The sequence below is a fragment of the Stenella coeruleoalba genome, assembly GCF_951394435.1.
Source record: "Stenella coeruleoalba genome assembly, chromosome: 8".
NCBI lineage: Eukaryota > Metazoa > Chordata > Mammalia > Artiodactyla > Delphinidae > Stenella > Stenella coeruleoalba.
In genome coordinates this window covers 48,670,184-48,687,658 of record NC_137154.1, presented here as the reverse complement: position 1 = coordinate 48,687,658, position 17,475 = coordinate 48,670,184, and the positions used below count along the sequence as shown (strand labels likewise).

General features: G+C 38.7%; 1 protein-coding gene across 13 annotated transcripts in view; it reads right to left on the bottom strand.

Annotated features, from left to right (window-relative positions):
• Positions 1–17,475, bottom strand: part of TRIM68 (tripartite motif containing 68) — a 167,987-nt gene that overhangs the window by 129,887 nt on the left and 20,625 nt on the right. The window lies entirely within an intron of this gene.

Here is a 17,475-nt window from a genome sequence, read left to right as displayed (position 1 = left end):
GAAGACACAAGTCGTATCACTTTCTGTGTGAGCAGAAACCACTGTGAACTCCCTCCTTTTTAGGGTCTCTTCTTACAGCCCAACCGTCTCCCTCCAGAAACAGGTTTGGGCAAAACAAGACTGTGACTAGTAGCCATTCAGTCACTTCAGCGTCTCACACTCTCCCTCTAGATAGCTGTACCTGATATCAAAACCCACTTTTCATGTCTTAGTTTTTCTCATCAATACATCCTCATCCTCAGCTTTGAGCTTAGGAAAATTGGTGAAATCTCTAATGAGGACAGCTGGAGTGCAGTTATTATTTTTACTCTGACACATTAGTAGAAGAGTGCTTATGCTGCCAGGAGAATATTCATGTTTATGAACCGTCTCTGCAGCAGCTGCACCAGCAGCATCACCTGAGACGTATTGGAAATGCAAATTCTTAATCTTCTGAATCAGAAACTCTTGGGATAGAGGTCAACAATCTGTGGTTTACCAAACCTTCCAGGTGATTCCAATGCATGCTGAAGTTGGAGAACCACTGCTCTATACCAGTTCAGTCAGAATCTTGTGGGGCTGTGTTGCTTTTCTAAACACCAACTGTAGCTTTTGCAAAGTTCTCTGGGTGATTTGTGCAGCCAAGGTTGTTAACCACTGCCTTCATTATTCATGAATTCAGTTACCATCTTGGTGCAAACTGAAGTTGATTACCAAATCTTTAACTCGCATCCAGACCTCCCTCATCACCTCCAGAACAATATACCCAGCTGATTTATAGAGAACTAATTACAAGTAGGGCCATGTGCTAAGTGCTTTACAATTTACCATTTTATTTAATCACTGTGAGGTAGCTATTTTCAGAGCTCTTTTATATTTGAGGAACTGAGCATTTTATACATTAAATAACCTACTCAAAACTAAGCAATTAATAAGTGACCAAGCCCAGATTCAAGAACATGACTTTTTTGAAGATTACTACACTCTGTTATTGTCCGTGCTACTTCTCAGCAGTTCATTACTGAACAGAATCAGCTGACTTGAAGTGTGACATGAGTGACAGAATAGACTTAGAATACAGACTTCCGAAAATTATGGAGGAGCTAGGAGTCACACAGCATATAGAAAATCCTGAAAGGAGGGTTTCATAGAACATAAGCACAATTACAGATTTGGGGGACCAAAGTTGAGGCATTTCTTTGATATGTCAAGAAAAGCCCTTCTCCCCCATAGGTCTCTTCTATTTCCCTAGCTACAGAATAAAGGTTTTATATTATACTCATCCTAAAGTTACCTAGAAGCACTGTTTTTTTTTTTTTTAAGATTATCTAATTTCCTAGAGATAAAAGGAAAAGGCAAGCAACTCAACAACAGCATTGCAGAATTGCCAGTTCAATGAATTAGTAAATCAATAAATAACAAGTGGGCACTCAAGTATCTCCTATGTAGCAAAAACTCTACTAAGTATAGACAAAGGCATATGGGGAAGGAGGTAATTGCTATGGAAAAACCTTGATGGAAATCCAAATGGGGGCTTATTGTACAATATGTTAAATATAGAAAGCTTCACAATATGGAGGTAACATCATCCTGAAGTCAAATTAGAATAACAATAGTATAGAAAAGAAACAAACAAAATTATACACTATTCACTTATGACAAAGGATAAAAAATCTTCCCAAAATTAAAATCAGCAAATCAAAACCAAAGGTGCATCATAATAACACATAAATAACCAAGCGATTCTAACCAAATACTGCAAAGATAGGTTAACATTAGGTAACTTATTAATGCAATTCATTTTTCAACGCATTCCTGGCAGGTCACAGATTAGAAAAAAAGAGATCTCATATGGGCTTACTATCAGGGTAGTTTAAATCCATAATTTTTTCCCTAGGATGCAGAAACTTATCAGAGCATAGGTGTCTACCCAGAGGAGACGTAGATACATCATACTTCAGAAGGGTTCCTACTTGAAGGGGGTGGTCACAGCTGCCGGGGACACTTAGAATCCCCTGGATCTGGAAGCTCAAAAGTTGTTGCACCTGACCAGTTTTTTCCATATCATTTAATTTTATCTAAAAAATTTTGTTCTCTTTTTTATTATGGTTTATTACAGGGTATTGAATATAGTTCCCTGTGCTATACAATACGACCTTGTTTTTTTAATCCATTCTATATATAATAGTTTGCATCTGCTAGTCCCAAACTCCCAATCAAACCCTCCTCCACCGCCCCCTCACCTGACCTTTTAGATTGGGAAATTATGTCACTACTCAAGTAAAATCTAAAAAGCAAGAAATGCTAATTTTATGTGTATCCTTTAAGAGAATGTTCACAAGCATCAAGTTCTCTGGCTTCTTGAAGCAAACTCAATGTCAAAAAGGCATTCAGGGATAGAATTAGTGCCCATGGATAGTCAAATAGTATTTCTACCTTCAGCTTCTTTCATTTTTGAAAGACCATTTCTTATTTCTTTCTGATTACATTTAGAGAATTAATGAAACATTAGAACTTGTTGAACATAGTCAACAGCAGTGTTCAACAAATACGCACAACAAATATTTAACTTTCTACTACACACTAGAAATTTCACTGTGGGAAAAAGGGAGAAACCAGAAAGACACAAGACCTGCCTGCAAAAAAAGAACATTCTAGAGTAGAAGCTTAAGAAACTTAACTGATTGTTTTTGTTTGGGAGATCAGCTCGGTGCTTTGTGACCACCTAGAGGGGTGGGATAGGGAGGGTGGGAGGGAGACACAAGAGGGAGGAGATATGGGGATTATATGTGTATGTATAGCTGATTCACTTTGTTATAAAGCAGAAACTAACACACCATTGTAAAGCAATTATACTCCAATAAAGGTGTTAAAATAAATAAATAAAATGCATGTAGATCAATGTAAAAAAAAAGCTTATTTGCTGGTACTTCATTAACAGTTGTAATTTCAGGGAAGCAGGAGTGAGAAAAGCTGAAGTGATACAGAGAAGAAAGGCAAGGGAATATGATGGTGTTTTACTAAGATGATCACCATTTTGTAACAAGCGTGACTGAATGCTTACCAACAGGCAAGCATCTTGTAAAAGTGCAAATGAACGATATCATATGAGAAAAACCTGTCCGGAGTAAGGATAAGGGAAGGAGAATTTATCTTCCAGTTTCCATATCCTGTTAATAAACATTGGCTGCATTACGTATTAACTGGTCCTACTTCTGGATTGCCCATGCATGAGTACCAAGTAGGTTCCACAGGACATTATTACTCAGTGTGAACAAGGAAGCCTAGAGGTGGCAAGTGAGACATAAGCATTTTGGGCATGAAGTGAAGAACTGTGTGGATGTGCCTACATGAACTTGATCAGGCTCCACACAGAGAAGCTGCCACAGCAGTGGATGGAATGAAACAAGTGGATAAAGGTGCAGGGGACAGATGAAGATGAGAAGACCCAACGTGGTATATACAAAGGTGGATATATTTCACTCCTTGCACCATGCATGTCTATGCATGCCATCCATTATATCCAGCTATCACACCACAATACGTGGCCTATCTATTTTGTAAAAACAACATGCTTTCACTTCTTCCCAGAAAGGTAAGGTACGAGTTAATCATTTGTGTATTTATCTTCAAAGTAGTAGCTAGCTGCAGTCTCTGGCATGAGTTAAGGCAAGGGGATGAGTAAAACAAGCTATAATCTCTACGGTAATTTCTGACCCTAAGGTTATATTTGATGTTCATCTCCTCTTCCTCCTCCACTCATTATAGATTTTTCTCATTCTTGTCTAACCCTTTGACTAGTGTCGGTTGCCTGCCTAGTGGGTAAACTAGATCTTTACTCCCCAGGAGTCTGAACTATTATGTGTCTTGTCCTTGTCAGGCCAGTTGCTTCATTTGCCCATATACTATTACTACTGAGCATGGAAAAACCAAGAGACATGCTGATTAATCCCCTGCATTCCAGGTATATTCCTCTCCACCTCCATCGTGTAGCAACAATGATGGCTCATTTTGGTAATCAGGGTCAGCTAAGGTTATCAGTAGAGATACACGTCTTTACCTGCTAGTCTGTTGACATGAAGAACCCAAAGAGACCAAGAGGTAGTTGAGGATTCAAGTTCAGTAGAAGTTTTACTAGAACTCTGGTAGAAATATTTCCTCTGAACTAAGATCTCAAACTCAAAAGAGCCTACGATTGTGAGAAGAGGAAGTTTAAATACCAAAACTGGAATGCTGGGGGTGATGGTGAGAGAAGCTAAACATATTCCTATCCCTTGCTTCCTGGAACATGGATTCTAGTTATTGGGGACACAGTGCTATATGTTGGTTGTTGGTTTAGAGAATACTTCACTCTGGAGGACAGCTCCCCAACTAGCAAGGCCTTCCCAAACTGGCATCTAGGCTATTATTCAGATTTTATGGAGATATTAAAAGCTTTTCAGACAAGCGAAGGTTAAAAGAATTTAGCACCACCAAGCCAGCTTTACAACAAATGTTAAAGGAATTTCTCTAGGTGAAAAACGAAAGGCCACAACTAGAAAAAAGAAAATTACAAAATGAAAAAGCTCACCAGTAATGGCAAACATACAGTGAAGGTAGGAAATCATCCACACACAAAGCTAGTAGGGAGGTTAAAAGAGAAAAGTATTGGGTGGGCCAAAAAGTGCCTTCAGTTTTTTAAGCAAAAATAAAAGACACATTTTTCATTTTCACCAAGAACTTTATTGAACAACGTATTCACTCTTTTGTTCCACTACCTTTTGCCATTTTTCAGGCAGCTTCATAATTCCATCTTCCCAAAACTTTTTATCTTTTTGAGCAAAGAACTGTTCCAGTTGTCTTTCACAGTCTTCCAGGAAATTGAAATTGTTTCCACTAAGAGAATTTTGTAAAGACTGAAATCAATGTAAATCCAAAGATGCGATGTCTGGTGAGTACGGCAGGTGAATCAGAACTTCCCAGCCAAGCTGTAACAGTTTTTGCCTGGCCAAAGCTGGGACAAAGTGAGAGAGCGGTAGTGTATATATGGACATATATACACTACCAAATGTAAAATAGATAGCTAGTGGGAAGCAGTTGCATAGCACAGAGAGATCAGCTCGCTGCTTTGTGACCAGCTAGAAGGGTGGGATAGGGAGGGTGGGAGGGAGGGAGACGCAAGAAGGAAGAGATATGGGGATATATGTATATATATGACTGATTCACTTTGTTATAAAGCAGAAACTAACACACCATTGTAAAGCAATTATACTCCAATAAAAATGTTAAAAAAAAAAAAAGAAACATGCAGTCTTATGTTATCCCGATGGAAGATTATGCTTTATCTGTTGACTAATTTTGGACGCTTTTTGTCGAGGGTCACTTTCATTTGGTATAATTGGGAGCAGTACTTGTTGGAATTAATCATTTGGTTTTCCAGAAGGAGCTCATTATAGAGGACTCCCTTCCAATCCCACCACTTATACAACATAACCTTCTTAGGATGAAGACCGAACTTTGGTGTGGTTGGTGGTGGTTCATTTCACTTGCCTCATGATCTCTTCCATTCCACATTGTTGTACAGTATCCACTTTTCATCACTGTCACAATTTGTTTTAAAAACGGAACATTTTCCTTATGTTTCATTAGAGAATCACATGCGGAAATATGGTCAAGACGGTTTTTTCACTTAACTTATGTGGAACCCAAACATCAAAGCAATGAACATAACCAAGCTGGTGCAAATGATTTTCAGCACTTGCTTTGGATATTTTGAGTATGTCGGCTATCTCCCATGTGGTATAACGTTGACTGTTCTCAATTATTGTTTCAATTTGATTGCTATCCACTTCAACTGGGCTACCCAACATGGAGCATCGTCTAGTGAGAAATCTCCAGAACAAAACTTCGCAAACCACTTTTGACATGTTCAATCAGTCACAGCACCTTCTCCATACACTGCACAAATCTTTTTTTGCGTTTCAGTTGCATTAGTACCTTTCTTGAACTAATAAAGCATAATATGCTGAAAATGTTGCTTTTTTCCTTCCATCATCAATATTAAAATAGCTACACAAAAATTCACCAATTTTGATGTCTTTTTTTTTTTTTTTTTTTTTTTTTTGCGGTATGCGGGCCTCTCATTGTTGTGGCCTCTCCCGTTGCGAAGCATAGGCTCCGGACACACAGGCTCAGAGGCCATGGCCCACGGGTCCAGCCGCTCCGTGGCATGTGGGATCTTCCCGGTCCGGGGCATGAACCCGCGTTCCCTGCATCGGCAGGCGGACTCTCAACCACTGCACCACCAGGGAAGCCCTGATGTCTTTTTCTTAATACAGATTTATTTAATTAATTTATTTATTTTTGGCTGCATTGGGTCTTCGTTGCTGTGCGGGCTTTCTCTACTTGCGGCGAGTGGGGGCTACTCTTCGTATCGGTGCGCAGCCTTCTCATTGCGGTGGCTTCTCTTATTGTGGAGCATGGGCTGTAGGCACGCGGGCTTCAGCAGTTGTGGCTTCTGGGCTCTAGAGCACAGGCTCAGTAGTTGTGGCGCACGGGTTTAGTTGCTCCGTGGCATGTGGAATCTTCCCGGACCAAGGCTCGAACCCGTGTCCTCTGCACTGGCAGGCGGATACTTAACCACGGCACCACTAGGGAAGCCTGACAAGTTTGTTTCAAATGCACACTGATATGACAGCTGTCACGTACAATCTAACAAAATTGTTTCAAATGAAGTTAAAGACAACTAAGTCCTACTAGAGCCATCTTACAGAAAAAAACGAATGAATCTTTTGGCCCACCCAATAGTAAACTTTTCTACATGTACAACAAGCAACTAAGGGATACACAAAAGAATTAGATGTAAAATATGATATCAAAAATAATAATTGTGAAGGTAGGAGAATACAAATGCAGGGTTTTTAAAATGCATTTGAAATTAAGAGATCAGCAACTTCAGACGATCACATTATGTGTGTGTGTGTGTGTGTGTGTGTGTGTGTGTGCGTATACTACAATATAATAACTTGATGGTAACAACAAACCAAAAATCTATAATAGATCTACACACAAAAAATAAAAAGGAATCCAAACATAACACTAAAGATAGTCTTCAAATCACAAGAGAACAAAAGAAGAAAGGGGAAAAAAAGACCTATTACAAACAAATACAAAACAACAAAATGGCAATAAGAACATACATATTGATAATTACCTTAAATGTAAACATACTAAATGCTCAAACCAAAAGACATAGACTGGCTGAATGGATACAAAAACAAGACCTGTATATATGTTGCCTAAAGAGACTCACTTCAGATCTAGGGACACATACACACTAAAGTGAGGGGATGGGAAAAGGTAATGCATGCAAATGGAAACCAAAAAAAGCAAAGTGGCAATACATATATCAAAACCAAAACTACCAAAGTAGCAATACATATATCAGACAAAATAGACTTTAAAATAGAGACTGTTTCAAGAGACAAAGAAGGACACTACATAATGATCAAGTGATCAATCCAAGAAGAAGTTATAACAATTGTAAATATATATGCACCCAACATAGGAGCAGCTCAATATATAAAGCAAATATTAATGGACATAAAAGGAGAAATTGAAAGTAACACAATAATAGTGGGGGATTTTAACACCCCATTTACACCAATGGAGAGATCATCCAGACAGAAAATCAGCATGGAAACACAGGCCTTAAACAACACATTACACCAAATGCACTTAATTGATTTTATGTATGTATATTATATATATATATATATACATACATACACATCATTCCATCCAAAAGCAGAATACATATTCTTTTCAAGTGTACATGGAGCATTCTCCAGGATAGATCACATGCTAGACCATAAAGCCTCAGTAAATTTAAGAAAACTGAAATAATATCAAGCACGTTTTTTTTTTCAAGCACCTTTTTGACCACAACACTATGAGACTAGAAATCAACTACAAGAAAAAAATTACAAAAAACACAAACACATGGAGGCTAAACAATATGGTACAAAACAACCAATGGATCACTGAAGAAATCAAAGACGAAATTTAAAAATACCTAGAGACAAATGAAGATGAACAAACAACCATCCAAAACCTATGGGATGCAGCAAAAGCAGTTCTAAAAGGGAAGTTTATGGTGATAACAAACTTACATCTAGAAACAAGAAAAATCTCAAATAAACAACCTAACCTTACACCTAAAGCAACTAGAAAAAGAACAAACAAAACCCAATGTTAGTAGAAGGAAAGAAATCATAACAACCAGAGCAGAAATAAATGAAATGAAGACAAAAAAAAAAAAAAAGATCGACAAAACTAAAAGTTGGTTCTTTGAAAAGATAAACAAAATTGATAGCCCTTTAGCTAGATGCATCAAGGAAAAAAGGGAGAGGTCCCAAACCAATAAAATCAGAAATGAAAAAGAAGTTAAGCCAACACTACAGAAATACAAAGGATCATAAGAAACTACTACAAGTAACTATATGCCAGTAAAATGACAACCTAGAAGAAATGGACAAATTCTTAGAATGGTACAATCTCCCAAGACTGACTCAGGAAGAAATAGAAAGCATGAACAGATAAATTACCAGTACTGAAATTGAATCAGGAATTTAAAACCTTCCAACAAACCCAAGTCCAGGAACAGATAGCTTCACAGGTGAATTATACCAAACATTCAAAGAAGAGTTAACACCTATCCTTCTCACACTATTCCCAAAAATTGCAGAGGAAGGAACACTTTGAAACTCATTCTATGTGGCCAGCATCACTCTGACACCAAAACCAGACAAAGATATCACACACACTGGGCTTCCCTGGTGGCACAGTGGTTGAGAGTCTGCCTGCTGATGCAGGGGACACAGGTTCGTGCCCCAGTCCGGGAAGATCCCACATGCTGTGGAGCAGCTGGGCCCATGAGCCATGGCCACTGAGCCTGCACATCTGGAGCCTGTGCTCCACAATGGGAGAGGCCACAACAGTGAGAGGCCTGCGTACCACAAAAAAAAAAAAAGATATCACACACACAAAAAAAGAAAATTACAGACCAATACCAGTGATGAACACAGAAGAAAAAATCCTTGACAAAATACTAGCAAACTGAGTCCAACAATACTTTAAAAGGATTATACACTATGATCAAGTGGGATTTATCCCAGGGATGAAGGGGTTTTTCAGTATCCACAAATCAATCAATGTGATACACCACATTAACAAATTGAAAGATAAAAACCAATGATCATCTCAATAGATACAGAAAAAGCTTTTGATAAAATTCAACATCCATTTATGATAAAAACTCTCCAGAAAGTGGGCATAGAGGTAATGTACCTCAACATAATAAAGGCCATATATGACACCCACAGCTAACACCATACACAGTGGTGAAAAGCTGAAAGCATTCCTTCTAAAAACTGGAACAAGACAAGAGTGTTCACTCTCACCACTTTTATTCAACATAGTTTTGGAAGTCCTAGCCACAGCAATCAGAGAAGAAAAGAAAATAAAGGGAATCCAAATTGGAAAGAAGTAAAACTGTCACTGTTTGCAGATGACATGATGCTATACATAGAAAATCATAAAGACACCACCAAAAAACTATTAGAGCTCATCAATGAATTTGGTAATGTTATAGGATACAAAATCAATATACAGAAATCAGTTGCACTTCTATACACTAACATCCAAATATCAGAAAGAGAAATTAAGAAAACAATCCCATTTACCATCACATCAAAAAGAATAAAATATCTAGGAATAAACCTATCAGAGAAGGCAAAAGACCTGTACTCCAAAAACCATAAAATGCTGCTGAAAGAAACTGAAGATGACATAAACAGATGGAAAGATATATCATGTTCTTGGATTGGAAGAAACAATATTATTAAAATGACCATACTACCCAAGGCAATTACAGATCCAATGCAATCCCTATCAAATTACCAATGGTATTTTTCACATAACTAGAACAAAATAATTTAACTTTGTAGGGAAACAAAAGATCCCAGATAGCCAAAACAATCTTGAGAAAGAAAAACTAAGCTGGAGGAATCAGGCTCCATGACTTCAGACTATACTACAAAGCTACAGTAATCAAAAGATTATGGTACTGGCACAAAACATAGATCATAGAACAAAATTGAGAGCCCAAGAATAAACCCATACTTAAATGGGCAATTAATCTACAACAAAGGAGACAAGAATATACAATGGAGAAAAGACAGTCTCTTCAATAAGTGGTGATGGGAAAACTGGACAGCTACATATAAAAGAATGAAATTAGAACATTCTCTAACAGCATAAACAAAAATAAACTCAAAGTGGATTAAAGACCTAAATGTAAGCCTAGATACTATAAAACTCCTAGAGGAAAACATAGGCAGAACAGTCTTTGACATAAAATCACAGCCACACTTTTTATGGATCCATTTCCTAGAGTAATGGATATAAAAGCAAAAATAAAAAATGGAACCTAATTAAACTTAAAGGATTTGCATAGCAAAGGAAACCACAAACAAAATGAAAAGAAAACCTACAGACTGGCAGAAAATATTTGCAAACAATGAGACTGACAAGGGGTTAATTTGCAAAATATACAAACAGCTCTTACAGCTCAATATCAAAAAAACAACAACAACCCAATCAAAAATGGGAAGAAGACCTAAATAGACATTTTTGCAAAGAAGATATACAGATGGCCAACAGGCACATGAAAAGATTTTCAACACTGCTAATTATTAGAGAAATGCAAATCAAAACTACAATGAGGTATCACCTCACACTGGTCAGAATTGCCATTATCAAAAAGTCTACAAATAATAAATGCTGGAGAGGGTTGGAGAAAAAGGAACCCTCCTGCACTGTTGGTGGGAATGTAAATTGATATAGCCACTATGGAAAATAGCATAGAGGTTCCTTCAAAAACCAAAAATAGAGTTGCCATATGATCCAGCAATCCCACTCCTGGTCATATATCCGGAGAAAAGTCTGTTTTGAAAAGATACAAGTACCCCAATGTTCATATCAGCACTATTTACAATAGCTAAAACATAGAAGCAACCTAAGTGTCATTGACAGATGAATGGATAAAGAAGATGTGATATATATATATACAATGGAATATTACTCAGCCATAAAAATAATGAAATATTGCCATTGTAGCAACATGGGTGGACATAGAGATTATCACAGTAAATCAAGTAAGTCAGAAAGATAAAAACAAATACCATATGATATCACTTATATATGGAATATAAAATATGATACAAATGAACTAATTTACAAAGACATACAAACTTACAGTTACCAAAGGGGACAGGGGTGCGGAGGGATAAATTAGGAGTTTGGGGTTAACAGATACACACTACTATATATAAAATAGATAAATAACAAGGACCTACTGTATAATATAAGGAAGTATATTCAATATCTTGTAAAAACCTATAATGAAAAAGAATCTGAAAAAGAATGTAAATATGTATATAACTGAACTGCTTTGCTGCACACCTGAAACTAACACAACACTGTAAATCAACTATACTTCATTAAAGTATGAGAAAATAAAAAGAACAAGAAGAAGTAATCACTGAAACTGATAAAATAAAAAATGATTAGAGATTACACAATTCTATGCAAATAAGTTGGAAAACCTGTGTGAAATTGGTACAGTATAATACAGTACAATACAGTAAAATAGAATGCAATACCTTTGGTCAAAATTGACCTCAGTAGAGGTAGAAAGTACAAATTTGCACTGAAGAAATAAACGTAAGAACTACTCTGAAAACACAATAGGTTCAGATGATTTCACAGGAGAGTCAGAAAACAAAACAGAGATTTGCAAGAAAAGAACAAAGACATCCATTTTTCCTCTACATAGGAAGAGTTACATCGATGGCTGAACCTGAGACAGACTGTGCAGAAAAGGAAAACTAGGGATGAACTTCCTCATAAGTATTGATACAAAAATACTAATTAAAATATCAGCAAACAAATCCAACCACATTATGAAAGTAATCCACCATGACCAAGTGGGATTATTCAATGAAAATAAGTGTGGTTCCATTATGGGAAATCCTTTAATTTAAATCACCACATTAATCGATAAAAGGAAAACACAGCACAACAGGCTTCTTTCCAGAGACGGTAAAAAGACTCTTGCCACTTACTGTTCATAAAGCACTCGAATAAGAACCGATTGTAATTGATATGTGTACTTCATTCCTAAATGCATCTTACTTAAGGGAGAAAGAGTAAACCATTACCATGAAGATCAGGAATAAGGCAAGAGCATCCACTTCCTTAGACTGTGTTTTCTCAGAAGCAGATCCTGAGTCGAAGATTTAAATGATCAAATATTCCAAAAGTAGTCTGGTTGTTGCCTGCAGAGTGGCACTGAAGATCATCTAGACAGATAATATCTCCTAAGAGGAACAGAAGCCAGGTATGTTGAATGTGAGAGGTAATTTAGGTAGAGAGCCTGAAGGAGGTTAATTGCATCTGGCCCCTGTCTGTTCCTCCAGGGTCCCAGGCACAGAGGTTTGCAAATAAACTCAGACATACCATCTCACAAGCAAACTGCCTTGAGATCTGCCTCTCAGTTTTTAGTGGAACAGAACTATCAGATCATTAACAGCAGGAAAAGTCATCTTCCCCACACATTATCATGCAATTTTGGGACCCAGAAGTCCAGGATAGTCATGATCAATTAACTGCCCTCAAGAGCAAAAATGGCCAGTGGTGGTGGCATTAACTTTCCTCTTGTAGTAAATGTGAAACTATAGCTATGTGGTTATCTACTGTATTAGTTATATTTCCTGTGTAACAAATTAGCCCGAATTCAGCAGCTTAGACAGCAACATTTATTATCTCACAGTTTCTGATGGGGGAGGGGTGGTCAGAAATATGGATGTGGCTTAATTAGGTGCCTCTGGCTCAGACTGCCTTACAGGTTGCAATGAAGGTGTTGACCAGAACTTAGTCATCTGAAGATTCACTTGGAGGAGGATTTGCTTCCCAGGTCATTCACATGGCTGGTGGCAAGCCTCAGAAGATGCACTTCCAGGCTCACTCAGAGATATAATTTCCTTGCCATTTGGATATCTCCACAGGGCAGCTCATAACATGGCAGCTGGCTTACCTCAGAAAGAGTGAGAAACACAGCAAAACAGAGTGAGCAAGTTGGAAGTCACAGTCTGTTGGTAACTTACTCTCCAAAGTGAAATCCCGTCACTTTTGCAGCTTTCTACTCATTAGAAGCAAGTCACTAAGTTGAGTCCACGCTCAAGGGGAGGAGGGGATTACAAATGGGTATGAATATCAGATACCTACTACAGGTAACTCCTGAGAAATCTCAGTAATATTTTGGGCAGGGGTCTTGGGAACTGAGGTTCTGCATCAACTAATGTAAATAAGTTAATAAACTTGGATGGCATGCTCCTAAGGATAGATCTTTGGTTTATTTCTGAATGTCTCCTTATCTACCTTGAGGCAGAGCACAGTACAGCAGTTTTGGGGACTAGTTCTCTTTCAGGCTTGAAGAATGGACCTTCTAATGGAGGCTAAGCATAGTACATTGAACCTAGACTACCTCCCAGTCATTAGAAATATATTGGCTGAGGAAGGCATGAAGCAGCTCGTTGCCCCTTCAAAAGGCAGCAGAATGCCTCTCACCATTCACATCACTAATAACTATGTCTCTGCTGAGGAATCAGGGAACTGGGAGCATGCAGCATTGTCTCCTGATTTTTCATATTTCCATATATCTCTATATCTTTTTTTTTTGCGGTACGCGGGCCCCTCACTGTTGTGGCCACTCCCGTTGCGGAGCAGAGGCTCCGGACGTGCAGGCTCAGTGGCCATGGCTCACGGGCCCAGCCACTCCGTGGCATGTGGGATCTTCCCGCACCGGGGCACGAACCCCTGTCCCCTGCATCGGCAGGCGGACTCTCAACCACTGTGCCACCACGGAAGCCCTCTCTATATCTTTTGCCACTAAAAAACCTTTATATCTTGCACATGTTGGCTTCTTTCTCTCAGCTTTATTCCTGCCCCATGGTGATACCCAGGCAGAAGTCAGGACCTCTAAAATATGGCCCATGCACCTCTCTAGCCTCATTTATTTGCATTCTCTTTCAAGTACCCTGCATTCTACCTTCTCTGGTTTATCTTCTGTTTGGAGAATATTTTGCCTTTTCATATCTTTGTGCTGAGGTCCATGCTCTACCCCCAGTTTGAAAAGCTTATCTTCCTTGGCCTCCCTTACACTCTATTTCCATTCTCTGTTCAAATAAGACTTTATAACACACTGCTAGGAGAAGCCCTATATGAGTTTCCAGGTGGAATGGAGGAAATGAACAGAGAAGCAGACTTTGGAGATTAAGTATACTATCAGTGTGACAACAAAGTGAAATGAAATATGAGTGCTAGAATCTGAACCATGACTGGTTTACTATCTTTGTGACCTTCTATGCACCTCAATTTCATCTGTAAAATGTAGACGTGATAATGGTAGCTTACCTCAAAGGACTGTGAAAATTGAATGAGATCATCTTTGAAAAGTGTTTAGCAGGGTGCTTGGCATATAACAGGGTTTCACAAATCTAACTAATCTTGGGCCTCTTGTTTTCTTTTCAGAATGCGTGCTATATTCTTCTAACTCTTAGGTATCCCCTGAGGACTTGAAGAAACAAAGACTTTTCATCCACTAAGCACCTTCCTGTTCCTGCCATTTGGAACACTCCAGGGGGTAGAGTACAAACAAAAAATCAGTCTCTGGAGGAGTTACAGTGTTTGGTCACTGGGCAGAGGCCAAGGGAAGCTGGAGGGTCCAGGGAAAAAGCAGGGTGATAGAGAATCTATAGGGGAAGAGGGCTCCCCATGGGAAGTCTTTGAAAATGACGATACTCCTCACCATGACTCTACGTTGTTCACATTTGATCTTGTGTCACTCTTCCTGCTCCTCCTGAAGGTTCCTGTATAAATCCCCCTTCTTTTGAGTGAAAGAAATGTGGACTACCAGAGGAAGTCAAATACAGAAAACTCCAGAGTGGTGGGTAACTGAGTTGGGGACTGGGTGTTGGGAGTGATGAAGTCTCAAAGGCAAGGTCACCCTAGAAAGGAGGATCTAAGTCCTTAACCCCACTAAAAAGGGCTGGTCAGGTCTTGTGAGTACTGCTGATATTAGGATCACATTCTGGAAGTGATGGGACAATTGGGGAAAGGAAAGGAACAGGGAACACATGATACTTTGGTTCAAAGCTGTGAGAGGAAGGGGTATGTATCATCTTCGGATAACAGAGAGACAGTTTTCAGGGACCAGGGGGAGTTATGAGAATAGAAACTGGGCAGTAGGGCTGATTGGGGGTATGTGCTTTTGGTTGTAGAGTGGAGGCATAGGGTTATCATAAACACAAAGGCTTCATTTGAATGAATTATGCATTACTGCTTTTACCTTTAAGACAATCTTAATTTGAATTGTGTATTTCCCACCCTTTAAATAGGAATAAAAAATTCCTCACATATCCTATGATTTAGTTAAGTGACTTGTCTAAGCTTTTGTTTAGTGATTGGCTCTCCAGGTCTTCATGTGAATGTCTCTGCAGAGTTGAAGGCAGAGGCAGGCTCTAGGCTGGAAATGTCTAAGGAGAGTTTGGACAGAGCTTTCTGAAGAACAGTACACCTTAACAACCAGGGAGCAATTGTGCTTGTATCTTGATCTGGATAGTGGCCATGAGGGTGTGTTCATGTGCTCACTTTATAAAACTTTATCAACTATACACCTTCTGTGCATTTTACACAGTATATACTGATATGTTATACTTCAATCAAAAAGTTAACCAAAAAATAAGCTTCAAGATGCTGAATGAGTAAGATATGGGGATCACCTTCATCCCCACAAATACATGAAAAATACATCTACATGTGGAACAACTACAGAACACCTACTGAACACTGGGAGAAGACCTCAGACTTCCCAAAAGGCAAGAAACTCCCCAAGTACCTGGCTGTGTGGCTGACAGGGTCTTGGTGATCCAGTTGGGTGTCAGATCTGAGCCTCTGAAGTGGGAGAGCCAAGTTCAGGACATTGGTCCACCAGAGACCTTGCAGCCCCTCATAATATCAATCGGTGAGAGCTCTCCCAGAGATCTCAATCTCAACACAAAGTCCCAGCTCCACTAAATGACCACCAAGCTACAGTGCTGGACACCCCATGCCAAACAACTACCAAGACAGGAACACAGCCCCACCCATTAGCAGAGAGGCTGCCTAAAATCATAATAAGGTCACAGACACTCCCAAACACACCACTGGAAGCAGTCCTGCCCACCAGAAAGACAAGATCCAGCCTCATCCATCAGAACACATGCACCAGTCCCCTCCACCAGGAAGCCTACACAACCCATGGAACTAACCTTACCCAATGGGGGCAGACACCAAAAACAACGGGAACTAAGAACTTGCAGCCTGCAAAAATGAGACCCCAAACAGAGTAAGTTAAGCAAAATGAGAAGACAGAGAAATATGCAGCAGATGAAGGAGCAAGGTAAAAGCCCAAGAGACCAAACAAATGAACAGGAAATAGGCAGTCTACCTGAAAAAGAATTCAGAGTAATGATACTAAGATGATCCAAAATCTTGGAAATAGAATGGAGAAAATACAAGGAACATTTAACAAAGATCTAGAAGAACTAAAGAGCAAACAAACAATGATGAACAATACAATAAATGAAATTAAAAATTCTCTAGAAGGAGTCAATAGCAGAATAACAAAGGCAGAAGAACGGATAAGTGACCTGGAAGATAAAATAGTGGAAATAACTACTGCAAAGCAGAATAAAGAAAAAAGAATGAAAACAACTGAGGACAGTCTCAGAGACCTCTGGGACAATATTAAACTCACCAACATTCGAATTATAGGGGTCAGAGAGGAAGAGAAAGAGAAAGGGACTGAGAAAATATTTGAAGAGATTATAGTCAAAAACTTCCCTAATATGGGAAAGGAAATAGTCAATCAAATCCAGGAAGCTCAGAGAGTCCCATACAGGATAAATCCAAGGAGAAACATGCCAAGATACATATTAATCAAACTATCAGAAATTAAATACAAAGAACCAATATTAAAAGCAGCAAGGGAAAATGCACAAATAACAAACAAGGGAATTCCCATAAGGTGAACAGCTGATCTTTCAGCAGAAATTGCAAGCCAGAAGGGTGTGGCAGGATACATTTAAAGTGATGTAAGGGAAAAACCTACAATGAAGATTACTCTAACTAGCAAGGATCTCATTCAGAAATTAAAACCTTTACAGACAAGCAAAAGCTAAAAGAATTCAGCACCACAAAACCAGCTTTACAACAAATGCTAAATGAACTTCTCTAGGCAGGAAACACAGGGGAAGAACAAGACCTACAATAACAAACCCAAAACAATTAAGAAAATGGTAATAGGAACATACATATTGATAATTACCTTAAATGTAAATGGATTAAATGTCCAAC